Source organism: Mastomys coucha, unplaced genomic scaffold (genome assembly GCF_008632895.1).
Source record: "Mastomys coucha isolate ucsf_1 unplaced genomic scaffold, UCSF_Mcou_1 pScaffold8, whole genome shotgun sequence".
NCBI classification, from domain to species: domain Eukaryota; kingdom Metazoa; phylum Chordata; class Mammalia; order Rodentia; family Muridae; genus Mastomys; species Mastomys coucha.
This window is the reverse complement of record NW_022196914.1, coordinates 1,659,588-1,669,919: the sequence shown is the minus strand read 5'-3', so window position 1 is coordinate 1,669,919 and position 10,332 is coordinate 1,659,588. Positions and strand designations below refer to the sequence as shown.

At 42.1% G+C, this 10,332-nt stretch overlaps 1 pseudogene; it reads right to left on the bottom strand.

The window, feature by feature from the left end:
* Positions 1-1,120: 1,120 nt before the first annotated feature.
* Positions 1,121-1,578, bottom strand: LOC116083828 (annotated as a pseudogene).
* Between the last annotated feature and the right edge of the window lie 8,754 nt (positions 1,579-10,332).

The following is a 10,332-nucleotide window of genomic DNA, read 5'->3' as shown; positions in this document are numbered from 1 at the left end:
TGTGTTTAGCCGGGCATTGGTGGCACATGCCTTTAATCCCAGCAATTGCGAGGCAGAGGCAGGCGGATTTCTGAGGTCGAGGCCAGCCTGGTCTACAGAGTGAGTTCCAGGACAGCCAGAGCTACACAGAGAAACCTGCCTCAAAAAATAAATTAAAAAAAAGTGTTTATGCTTGTTGCTAATTTATCCTAAAGGGAATGAGATAATTTATTCTGGAATTAAACTCCAGTGATCATGACCCTGGAGCTTGGATTTAAGTTACACTTAAAACCATGTTCCAACTTAGTAGCAGTTTTGTGACATTTTGTAACAGATGAAAAGAAAGTAATACACTGAGGCACTTAAAAAATATGTTGGCTTGGGGCTGGAGAGATGGCTCAGCAGTTAAGAGTACTGGCTATTTTTCCAGAGGTCCTGGGTTCAATTCCCAGAAATCACATGGTGGCTCACAACCATCTATACTGGGATCTGATGCCCTCTTTTGGTGTGCAGGCAAACATGCAAATAGAGTACTCATATAAATAAGTCTTAAAAAATACATTAGTTAGAACATCAGGTATGCAGATTACCTCTGGGAAATCTCTGCTAGAGACTATAGGAACATCTGATAATATTTCTAGACTTTGGATTGACAGGTATTCAGTCTTGTTTGAACATTTCAAAACAACAGTCACAAAAATGGATGCTAGGTGGAACATGGAGGTGGGCAATTGGGTAAGAGAAGAGACAGATAGATAGGGGATAAAAGACCTATAGGGAATAAAGACAGTCCCAAATAACCTGGACTCATCAGACCTTAACATTCTAACCTTCCACACATAATCATACAGTTCTTTTTTATTCCAAATTCTGTTTGTTTTTTTTTTTTTAAATTTTTGAGAAGATGGTTCACCCTCTTATTAACTGCATATATCTGTCAAGAAGGAACTCCCAAGAAGCTGAAGAGGTAAGTAAAATTCCCCTTGCTGCAGGCTGCTATGGCCTATCACCAAAGAGGATTTGGGACTATGACCATTCCTGTAGCATGTGTGGCTTGCCTGGATGTCCTGGAAAACAGCAGTCCAAACACATCAATCAGGTGTCTGTAGGCGGCTAGTTCTGTGGACGGCAACTCAGCTTCCTATATGCCTGTGGGGAGTTGCCTGCCAGATGCTGTCTCCCAGCTCTGGCCCTGGCCTTGTCTCAGGGTAAAACTATAGGCATGGTAGATCTCATCTGGCAAGTTCTCCTGGAGCTCCTCAGCCAGGAGGCTGAAGCCTACACTTCAAATGATATAGTGGACCAGCTCCAGGTCCAAGATCACACACCCTCAGGGGCCATGTTGTCTTTGATGACGAAGATGCCTTCAGGGGTGCAAAAACTCAGCCAGGTGCCGATGATCCTTCAGGTGGCCTATGACCCGCTGCATCCAGATCGCGTCATAGGAGCTGGGCTCTGGACTGAAGTCCTGCAACCCACAGCAGAAGTAGTTCCTTACCTTCTTGAGCTCTTCACCCAGGTAGGTCTTGGCTTTGGCCAGAAGCACTCTATTATGTCCACCATGTCCACCACCCTGAAGAGCAGCAGAAGCAGGTGCTCATGCAGTTCTAATGAAGTCAACCAGTCTTGTAGAATCTTCAACACTGGCGTGCCTCCACCCCTGCCTTCAGCTCCTGCTTTTACTTCTTCTCCTGGCTTCTCACATTTGAATACAGTTTCAAAGTAGTTTAAGTCTTACCAGACACAGAAGGATATGGTGCTGAAATCTCAGAAAACGAGTCAGAGGCGGGAAGATCTAGAATTTGAAGTCTGGACATGGTGAGTTTGACGCCAGGCTAGGCTTCATAGTGTGATACCATATCTCAAATAAATAAGCAAGCAAAGCAAAGCAAAACAACACACACACACACACACACACACACACACACACACACACGAGGAAGAGAGAGAGAGAGGGAGGGAGGGAGGGAGGGAGGGAGGGAGGAAAGGAGAGAGAGAGAGAGAATGAACAATATAGATTGGATTTTCCTAAGAATTTTTTCCTTCCTTAGAGCCAACATTTTGAAAAGCATCGTTATGCTGCCATCTTCTGGATGCTTGCAATGTTTACACACAAACGTCTACCTTAATTTTTCAAACTTGGTTCATTTAACTTTTCTGTGGGCTGACACATGGTGTTCTTCTTTAAAGAGGAAGTACAGTAAAAATATCTCTTCAGTTAATTGGGGCAGTTCTTTTTAAACACCCAAACACACGTGTTAAAAAAAAAGTTTTCGGGCTGGCGAGATGGCTCAGCAGGTTAAGAGCACTGACTGCTCTTCTGAAGGTCCTGAGTTCGGATCCCAGCAACCGCATGGTGGCTCACAACCACCCGAAAAAAGATCTGACGCCATCTTCTGGTGCGTCTGAGGATAGCTACAGTGAATTATACCAGAGTGAGCAGGGCCAGCAGAGTCCTGAGTTCAATTCCCAGCAGCCACACACATGATAGCTCACGGCCATCTGTACAACCATAAATAAAATAAAAACAAAACAAACAAACAAACAAAAAAAACAACAAAGTTTTCGCCAGGTAGTGGTGGCGCATGCCTTTAATCCCAGCACTTGGGAGGCAGAGGCAGGAGGATTTCTGATTTCGAGACCAGCCTGGTCTACAGAGTGAGTTCCAGGACAGCCAGGGCTATACAGAGAACAAACAAACAAACAAACAAACAAGCAAACAAAAAACAAAAAACAAAAACAAAAAAATTATTCAGCAACTTATATTAATTCATAGAGGAAGGAAAAAATGTGTAGTTAACCTCCACAACAATTCCAGCTGCCATCTTCTGGCATTGATTCCAACCTCTTCTGATTATTCTAAGATGAATAATGGTCACACACATATTGGGTAAAATGTACTCAGTGTTACTGAGGATACAAATTGCCATTGCCTTTTGATAAGAAAAATTGGCCACATTGCTAAGAAGTAAAATCTATAAGATAGTTAGCCTAGGCAACTTATGAATTCATTCTACATATACTCTCACAAATGTATATGTATACATCCCCCACACCACACACATTTTAATTTAACAAAAAGCCAAGATGCATATGCAATGTAATTGTCTACGATTCCTTAAAAATGATATAGACGTGTAAGTAATAATTGTTCTTTTCTTTCTTTTGTTTGTTTTTTAATTTTTATTAGATATTTTCTTTATTTACATGTCATATGATATCTTCTTTCCCAGTTTCCCCTCCGAAAAAAATAAAATAAAAATAAAAACAAAAACAAAAGCAAAAACAAAACCAAAAACAAAGCCCTGTTCCCTCCCCCATAAGTAATAATTGTTAAGGGTTCTGTGGAATATTTTAAATATTTTGAGCTTGGGAAGCAATCTATGGAATCAACATTGTTCACTTGTGTACCTGTGTGTATGTGCACATGCATGTGTGCTTATCTGCCTCTGTCTGTCTGTCTGTGTGTGTGCTCATGTATGTAAGGGTACATGTACAGTGCTGGGGTTCAAACCTCCTACAAGGTAGGCAGGTGTTCCCACTAAGCTATGTGTCCCATCTTTCTTATTTTTTTGTGGGAAGATATTTATTTGTTTATTATTTTTTGTTTTGGGTGTTTTCTGAGGGTCTTTCTATGTAGCTCTGCCTGGCCTGGAATTCCTTATGTAGATCAGGCTGACCACAAACATGTGGCATCCTCTGCTCAGCAACTGGCAGATATTTATGCAACAAAAGCTACAGTTGAGTTTTTGCTAACTACTAGACGCATTATACATTGTGTTAGATAGTTCTTGCCAACTTGACACAAACCAGAATCACTTAGGAAGAGAGGACCTCAGTTGGAGAATCTGTGGAATGTTTTCTTAATGAATGATGCGGAAGGGCTCAGCCCACTGTAGGAGGTACCGACCTTTGGTAAATAGGAAGCAGTCTGCGTAAGCCATGGGGACAAGCCAGTAAGCTGCATTGCTCCATTGCATCTGCTTCAGTTCCTGCCTTGGCTTCCCTTAGTGACGAACTGTGATGTAGGAACTGTAACACGAAATAAACCTTTTCCTCTTCAACTTTGTTTTTAGAATGATTTATTATAGCAAAAGAAAGTTTAACTAGAAAATACACTAAGATTTAAAGAAATGAATCAGGAAGGAAAGCATAATGTTAACTCTGTGGTACAAGAAATGATCTAAGGCTCTGGAGAGATGACTCAGTGGTTAAGAGCACTGACTGTTCTTCTAGAGGTCCTGAGTTCAATTCCCAGGAACCACATGGTGGCTCACAATCATCTAGAATGGAATCTGATGTCCTCTTCTGGCGTGTCTGGAGACAGCTACAGGGTACTCATATACATAAAATGAATCTTTTAAGAAAAAAGAAATGATCTAAGATCATTTGAGCATCAGGTGTTCGGTGCCCTTTACACAAAAGAAAAACATTAAATAAGAAAAAAACTCACTTTTTAAAAAAGATTTTATTATTTTCATATGTATATACAGATTTTATTCTTGCATGTGTGTGTACCATGTGTGTGTGACCCTCAGGGAAGCCAGAAAAGACATGTCAGCTCCTCTAGGACTGGAGTTACAAACAGTTGTGAGTTGCTGTGTGGTTGCTGGGAACTGAACGCAGGTCCTTTGCAAGAGCAGCAAGTACTCTTAACCACTAAGCCAAGTCTCCAGCCCCGAGATGAACTTACCTTAAGTTCTTGTTACTCTAGTTGTGGTGGTGTATCACCACCTGAACAGCCATTAAATGTGCAGAAGCCAGAAAACAAAAATCTGGGAAGCTTTGTCTATTCTTAATACTGACTTGTATGGACTTTCATCTAAATTTGGGTTAGACATGACTAATAAGGCTAAACACATATCACGTTTCTGAATATACACAGTGAAGGGGCTGGAGAGATGGCTCAGTGGTTAAGAGAACTGACTGCTCTCCCAGAGGTCCTGAGTTCAATTCCCAGCAACTACATGGTGGCTCATAACCATCTGTAATGGGATCCAATGCCCTCTTCTGGTGTGTCTGAAGACAGCTGCAGTGTACTCATATAAAATCAATCAATCAATCAATCAATCAATCAATCAATCAATCTTAAAAAAAGAAAATACACAGTGAAGCTCCGTAGAGATAGAATACACACTATAGATCTGTCCAGTGGATGCAACAATGTCTTAAGAGAGGAAAAAAGGGGGCAGCCTGTGGTTTGAAGGCATGCCTGAGGGGGATGCTCCTGGAAGATTTTATGAAAACCATTTTGGCTGAAATGTACCCCTTCTGAATCTTTCTGAATACTGCCCACCATTTCCCCTGCGGCTCCTCCTGGATACCTCCCACCCACCATTTCTTCCTCCCAACGTCACGTCTGTTAAAATTGTTTTATTTATTCTATTTTTTATAACGTACAGAGTCCAGTTAGTGCTGCCTGTACAGGTGTGGGACCATTGGATGGAGCATCATCAGCCTACCAAGACCACGCCCCTAAGAAACCCTGATTTTTCCCTCCCACAGCAGCCATCAGCTGTGTAGCAGGGGATGCGGCTTTTATGCCCCTCCCCAACCCATGCTGGAACGTTGACTGTCTTGGTCCTGTTCAGGAGATTACAGCCACCATGAGTTCATGAGTGCAATGCCCCTGTCAGGTCCAAAAGATACTGATTTACAGTGGCTGTCCTCCACAACAACCTCTGGGCTCTTGTGATCCTTCTGCCCCCTCTTTGCAACATTCCCTGAGCCATTCTGCAGGGGAGTATGATGTAGATGTCCCATGTAGGGCTGAGCAGTTGTGAGTCTCTATATTAACTGACATCCACTAAATAAAGAATTGTCTCTGGTGAGGACTGACAGCTACATTAACTGTGGATATAGACTTTGTTATAGATGTGTGTGTGTGTGTGTGTGTGTGTGTGTGTGTGTGCCTGTGTTTCATTTTTATTATACTTTTGAAATAGGGTGTTATGATGTAGCCCCGGCTGACTTGAACTCTCTATGTAGAGTGGGCTGGTCTTGAATATTCTCTGCGTCTCCAGTGCCAGGAATGCAGGTCTGCAGCACCATGCCCAGCTTAACTCTGGGAATTCTACTACATAGCAAGGGGGAAAATGAACACTAAGGCACCCATATCAATTTTTGGTAGAGCTACTATAGAGACACTGAGTAAGATAACATAAATTTTTATTTGCATATACTTTCTTTTGATTTCTAGTGTTCCAAAATTGGCTGTTTTTTTTTTAATATTCCTTTTTCTAAAAAATGTACTTATTTACTATGTATACAGTGTTCTGCCTGCATATACACCTACACATCAGAAGAGGGCACCAGATCTCATTATAAATGTTTATGAGCCACTTAACCACTTAACCTCTGAGCCATCTCTCCAGCTCTCCAAAACTTGCTATTTTTATAACACACACTTTACATCCTGTAGCTTTCCAAGTGGGCCAGGGAGGTTAAGCCTAATGAGAAAGAAGAATAAATACTAACATAAATCAGGATCTTGGAAAATTTGAGGGCTTATCTATTATGGTGATGGTGATAAGGTTGTGTGTATGTAAACGCAGTGCTTATGTGCCACAGCATATGTAGGCCAGGCAGAAGACATTTTCAGAAGTCAGTTAATCTTGGGTTTCAGGGGTTGAACTCAGGGTGCCAGGCTTGGCTGGCCAATGCCTTTTTCCTGCATAGATACTTATTAATCCTGTGTGAACTATTTCACCTCTGTGCACACAATCAAAGTCATTGTTCATCTGCCCAGCATTAAGCAATCAAAACACATAGGATCGGGCAGGATACAAGCCGTTTTTCCTTTATCCTATAAATAAAATCCACCTTGGCTAAAATGGTACCAGAGATTTCCCAAGGTCCGATGGCTGCCTGACTAAGTCTTGGTATTAAGGTATCCTTCGTCATTCCCTATTTTCCATTTCTGGGCAGACCACATTGAGATGATTTTCTTCTCTGTACCTTGCACAGAGGCTTGGCCTAAGTTTTGGCAGTTTGGGGGGGGGCGGATACCTCAAAAAGGGATTTTCCTCTACATCTTTGCTATGGTATGATGTAATTTGGCCCCTTTGAAATGCATCTTAAAGCTTAATTCTTCAATAGGATGGTGATGGAAGGGTAAGTGGGCATTGAGGGGTCTGATGCTCATGGCGCTTTTCTCATGAGAATGGGTCAGCTATCATAGGATATCCAGCCAATTTCTACCCTATTCACCCACCTCTTCTTTTTGTTTATTTGTTTTGCTTTTCTGCCATGTTCAGGACAGCACTTTGTCCCCTCTAGAAATTCTTTTCTTTATAAAATATCCAGTCTCAGATGTCATATTATAACAACAGAAAATGTACTAAAACAATATTTAAAATAATTTTCCAGGCCAGGTATGGTGACACATGATTTTAATTCCAGAACTTGGGAGGCAAAAACAGAGGCAGGCAGATCTTGTAAGTTCAATTCAGTCTGGTTTAAAAGTTCCTGGCCAGTCAGAGAACGGAGTGAGACTCTGCGTCCCTGTCTCTCATCTACCTGTCCATCCATTTATATTTTCATTCCTCTGCTATTCAAAAGTCCCAGTATGTATGATATCAGCCTCCTCGTACCCATACTATATCAACCATTGGTTCCGAGTCTCAGTATATAACAGACCATGCCTACCAGTGCCATGGCTGTCATGATGGCATCCTTCTGTGGGAGATCATCCAGTACACCTTAGCTTCAGAACATCCTAGTTGCTTTATATCTTATAAAATCTTTTTAAGTATATGTATTTTTATATGTGGGTGCATGCATGTTCATATGTGTGTGCAAGGACATGTATGTGTATACTTGTGGAGTTAGAGGACAACTTCATGTGTCATTCTCAGAACAGCTATCTCCTTTCTTTGAGACAGGGTCATTCACTGGTATGGAGCTTACCTATTTGGCTAAACTGGCTATCCAGTAAGTCCCAGGATCCAATTGTGTCTGATTCTCCAGTATTGGGTTTACAAGGGTATGCCCCTGTGCTCAGGTTTCCTTTCATGTGAGTGCTAGGGACACAACTAAGGTCCTCATGCTTGCATGCCAAACACTCTACTCACCGATATATTTTCCAGCACTTCAAATAGTGCAAGATCTGCTGACTCTTTACAAGTCTTTTAGGCTTTTCCATTCTGCTTACTCCACAAGTCTTCTCAGCATCAGCTGCCTGTGTTCTTGGAAAAATCTGGTGGGCAGATGAAGGAAAGAGAAGTGGCTGTAGCTAGGTGCTCTACCCAAGACCAGATGGCAAAGATGATTACTCTAGAACTATGTGTGCTTGCCTAGTCTTGTAAAAACACTTGCATATGCTATGCTTAAAGTCTTAATCAGGGAGATAGCAGTGTCTTGGTCACCCATTGTTCTATGGCTGTGAAGTGACACACCATGGTCATGCCAAGTCTTATAAAAGAAAGCATTTCACTAGGGGCTTGCTCACAGTTTCAGAGTCTGTTCATTGTCGTTATGGCAGGGAGCACGGTGGCAAGCATGGTGTTGGATCAGTAACTGAGAGCTACATCCTAAACTTCAAGTGGGCATAGATGATAGATAGATAGATAGATAGATAGATAGATAGATAGATAGACAGACAGACAAGAGCACCTGGCATAAGATTGAAACCTCAAAGACCACCTCCAGTGGCACATTTCCTCCAACAAGGCCACACCTCCTAATTGTCCTAACCCTTCTCAGATAGTGCCACTCCTGATGATTAAGTATTTAAATATATGAGCCCATGGGGGCCATTCTTATTCAAACCAGCACCAGCAGTTAACACAAATCATAGTGTTCTACCAGAAAGAGATCTCTTTCTCCTTAGGAAGATAAATGTACCATGTTTGTGCCTTTGGACACAAAGTCAGTACCATTCTCTTTGCTCACGTGCTGCTGTTGCCCCTGCCAGAGCAGCTTAACCTGATCAAGCCATTGAAGTCATAAACACGATAATGGTGACACTATAGCCAAGAGGCCCTTTGAAAGTCCGATGACTTGTTCAGAATGACATCAAAGTAGAAAAGAGAAGTCAGGATGGGAGCTTTGAAAGCAAGAATTGCTGACTTTTCTTGCTCAGTCTTGCTAGTCTAGACTGAGAGCATATGGCACAACCCAATTCCTTTTTCATACCCTTCCCTCACCTCTCTTCTATCTTTTCTTCCACATAGTAAATACTCTTGAGATGAAATTCTTTGGTCTTGTGTAGCTTGGAAATAAAATTCTTGGAGCAAAGGACAAATGGTACATGCCATTTGTGAAATGCCTTGTGCATTTAATCTCATGCCTTGTAAAAGAGAAAGACTTGGGTCATGTCACAAACCTAACACAAGCCTAGACACATATGGGAAAGGGAAACCCATTGAGGAACTGCTTGTGTCAGATTGGCCTGCAGGTATGTCTTTGGGGCATTTTATTGATTGCTAGTTGACTCAGGAGCCAGTGTGGGTGTTAGATCCACAGGTAGGTGAGGCTGAGCTTAAAAAACAAAAAAGGTAGCTGGGCAAGCCAGAGGAAGCAAGCCAGTAAGGAGCATCAATAAGTTGTTTCACCTTTAAGCTCCTGCCTTGAGTTTCTGCCTAGCTTCCCTCAATGGTGTACGATAACCTGTAAGATGAAATAAACCCTTGCTATACCAAGCTGCTTTTACTCACAGTGGTTATCATAGCAATGGAAGGAAGCCTAGCACAGGTCAGGGGTGTCTGGAAAATATGTCTAAGAGGGCATAAAAATTAATATGGGTGAATTTTTGTTGCTTTAAAGGAGAAGAAAATTAAAGAGCAGAAGATCCCGGCTGGGTCACATTCAAAGCTCTTTTCGATGAATTATTATTGCCATTAACTTTGAGAAGCACAGCTCTAACACATCTTAAGCAACTCAGGCTAAGAGCACCTTTTATTTCTTCGTGACTGGACTCAACTGTGCTATCCTTACCATATGTCTTTGAAGAATTCTCTCTGATGAACTATGACACACTGTAGAAGCCCAGTTTTAGCTATGGTCAGTGTCTTAGTCAAGGTTTGTATTTTTGCAAAAGCATCATGACCCAAGAAGCAAGTTGGAGAGGAAAGGGTTTATTCAACTTATACTTCCACATTGTTGTTCATCACCAAAGGAAGTCAGGACTGGAACTCACCCAGGGCAGGAACTTGGAGGCAGGAACTGATGCAGAGGCCATGGAGGGATACTACCTACTGGCTTGCTTCCCCTAGCTTGCTCAGCTTGCTTTCTAGGACTCAGGACTACCAGCCCAGGGATGGCACCACCCACAATGGGCTACACCCTTGATCACTAATTGAGGAAATGTCTTAGACTGGATCTCATGGAAGCATTTCCTCAAGGGAGGCTCCT